The sequence below is a fragment of the Gavialis gangeticus genome, unplaced genomic scaffold (assembly GCF_001723915.1).
Source record: "Gavialis gangeticus isolate Ggan-Ray unplaced genomic scaffold, GavGan_comp1, whole genome shotgun sequence".
Classification (NCBI taxonomy): Eukaryota; Metazoa; Chordata; order Crocodylia; family Gavialidae; genus Gavialis; species Gavialis gangeticus.
The window spans coordinates 126,276,455-126,280,064 of record NW_017729025.1 but is presented as its reverse complement, the minus strand read 5'-3'; positions in this window follow the sequence as shown (position 1 = coordinate 126,280,064).

The following is a 3,610-nucleotide window of genomic DNA, read 5'->3' as shown; positions in this document are numbered from 1 at the left end:
TCGGACTAGATGATCTGTCTAGGTCCCTTCCAACTCATTGATTCTATGATTCTATGAAATAGAGTTCAAGATATATTTTTGATTAATGACTGATAATTTAGTTTGATTCTCTGCTGTATTTTTAGCTGCTAACAATATTCTTAAATAGCTCAGTTTGTTGCAGTTTGACTAATCAAAAGAGTTGATTAGAATCTAATTATTTATATGTACCAAGGATGAACAAAGCAAAACCATAAGACAGTCTCCTTCCATTAATATGGCCAAATACAATAGGCCTTATTCCTAAGGCCAGATCTATAGTACAGCTTCTTACTGGTTTTCCCTCGTAAGAGATTTTCTCATAAATTATAATTAATTGCTGCGGCCCTCTTGTAGAGCCACTAGTACCATGTACTGTACATTTCAAACTATTGCACAAACATAACGTTTATTATTATTAGCATAACAAAAGTCCTTAGTCTTTAACATAAGATGCCTAAAGATGGGGAATCTATTCATGAAAATTGCTTTGCCTGGAGAATGGAGAAAAAGTATTGCGTATATTTGGAGATGTGTTCCAGATCCTTCAGTTGCTATGGAAGCCAAAAGTTCCATAAACTTGGAACAGTAACACTGAGAGTAATTTTATGCACAGGAATGGTATTGATGAAAGGACCTGCAGGTTCAGATTTCCAAGGATTTACTCACGTTGATAAATAGTGGACACCAATGGAACTTCTTGAGGAGAAAGTGGCTATTTTCAATGAGGTAAAGGTACCAGAACCTACCTGTACTAATTCCATTCCAATAACTACTTAAAAGGAGTTCTGTAAAAAGAAAAACGTGTTACATGTCATTTTAATACATCAAAAATTAACAAATAATGTTACCGTTTGCTATCAAGCTGGTGAAAATTTCTCCTGCATCAAGAAAACGGCATGTGCTGTATCTGTTGCCAAACTCGGGAGGATTTGAATAGTACAGGTTAAGTCCACATTAGTAGGATTATTTGATTAATGAGATATGTTTTCTAATGATAATCCAATAAGAGGGAACAAAAAAGGAGGTGGGGAGAGCAATCCTAATAATTACAAATAACCCTTTAGACTCCACCTGAAAAGCAATAAGTAATTATTGCATATATGTATTGGAGTGTGTTACAATATGTTACCAGGGAAGCTAGCTGACACATGACATTCTTATCATAAGGAAATTTCTAGTTTCTGTATGCAGAAAATATTAGGGACTTGACTGAGATCTCCAGGTATGTGGAGGTGCAATAGTGTGCAAGTTAAAGTGATGTTATAGCTATGATAGTCCAGGAAATAGGTGAGAGGTAAGGATTTTTGTGGGGATATATTTTATTGGATCCCAGCCATGCAATTTTGTCAATTAAAGGTATCACCCACAAAAATCCTCACCCCTCACATAAAATAAAGAGAGTTACACAGTGTAAATTTAGCCCATTTTATACATTTCCTGACCCTGGGCAAGTTAGACTCCACTGCACACTTCAAATGTATGGTAACTCTGAAGTGAGCCAGGGGGAGTTGAGTTAGTATGAGTGGGTCTAACTAAAGGTGACATTCTAGTTAGAGCCAGTCATAAAAATTCTGACAAAACATAAATTCCTCAAAATATTCCAGTTCGTTAGTATATAAACCTATTGTGGGGATGATTCAATGTCAGCAGCGTTCCTCCAGATACCAGGCAAACTTCTTGGTTTCATGCCAGCATGCAAGCCCAGTTCCTTGACAGCCTAGGCCTCCATGGTCCACAGCCCTAAATCAGCCCATTCAGGCACTGTCCCATAGCTAGGGATAGTAGGCCCACAATGGTCCTCAGCTCCAAAGTTCTGCTCTAGTCTCCTTTTATAAAGTACATATTTTCTCAAATCATAAATATTTCTCTTAAAAAGGATACTGAAATGAAGATAATATGACTTCTTAGTACAGGGACTTCTAATGTCAGCCATTCTGTGTTTAAACTATTTCATTTTCAACAGAATTAAAGATCTACATAGTATATTCTACCTCCTGCAGACTGCAGTTGTTAAAAGAAAATAAATCACTTAAACAGGGTCACAAGCAACAAAGGCCAAGATGGGTTCAAAGTTTACAGGTCTCCACATTTATCAGGTAGAAATATGCCACATTTCACTATTTCATAAAATATCCTTTTATGAAAAAAACATCAATCTTTGTATGTCCTGTTAAAACTCTGATTTCTCAAATGAAAGAAATGAATGATGACACTGAATCAAGAAATCGTTTATGAGTTTATATTTTTGCAGGACCACCAGGACTTTCACATACGTTTTCAATTTCTATAAGGATGTGATTATCGTGTGGGTAAGTTTTACTCCCACTGCCTGTACTAAGGGATCTGTCAGAATTGTGTACCCTTTTGTTGGGCAGATCAGGATCTGCCTTTTTTATCTGCTGTGCTAAATACAATTCAGAGATAGATGTCCAACTTTTTAAAATGTGTCTAAAATTTTAATTTTTGGTATATTTGTGTAAGTTGTATATAGTTAAATATGCAAGTGTTAATATTTGTTCAAATGTAATGCACATCAGTCTATACAGTGTCTCTGCAAGATTTCTTAGAATGTTAATTGTTCATCTTTTAATCTACTGTTGAAGACTTTTCATTCTGACTTGCGTTATGAGAGGATCTATGCACAAATTAAAGCAGTGTTACAATAGTAATTGTACCAATGCTGCTTTTGTTGTAATACCAGGATTCATTGTTTTTAGGACACCGATAACATCTGACATTTCTGTTTGTTTCTGGTATAGAGAGTGGCCACCAGTTGAATGACTAGCATATTGAACAACAGTGAGGCAAGGGAAGTTTAGATAAAAGATATCAGTGTAAATGTTATGTATGATGAAAAATGCCATGGGCTATATCTCAAATCCACACAGAGAAAACGAGATTTTAGGGTTATAACATGCTGTCTGAAAGCAGATGCACATTCATATAGTTTTCTCTCTATCCCCAGAATAAGTAGGGAAAGGTGAGAATGTGCAGAGAATCAAATCTGTGTTTCCAAGTAGTAACTTGATGCTTTGACCTTTAAGCCACTCTTCTGGCAAACTCAGTATAATCCCATCTTTTTGGGCCGTTGGAGTGAAATGAACCTGTGGTTGAGAGAGTTTTGTGCAACTTTTTTTTGTTTAAAGACTTGTCTTAATTTTTGATTAGTCTGACTGTACCTGTGATTTCTTCCTGTTGAGTCATTCCATGAGTTTATATGGTCTTCTCTTGAACTTCTTATCTGATTTTTGAGCAGGCTTTTACATTTGGTTTACTACAGAGTTCAGTAAAAAAAAAATTAAAGCAGCCAACACATATAATATAAACACATATCGGAATAAAACATACATTCTTGTAGTTCTTGAATTGTTTGGAAGTTGGTAATTTTTTTTTGTTCAGAAAATTAATATAGTTTTCTCCAGTTCACGTAGGAACCACTTTTTGGCAAAGTCTTTGGTAATGTCCTTTATGATAATGTGCATAAAAAAATCCTGTCATACTTCCTTAGGAACTGAAAAGTTAGCTTGACTTACAGTCAAAGTATATACTATCTAAATGTTTCTTCGTTTCTCTCAGCTCTCTGCTTTAT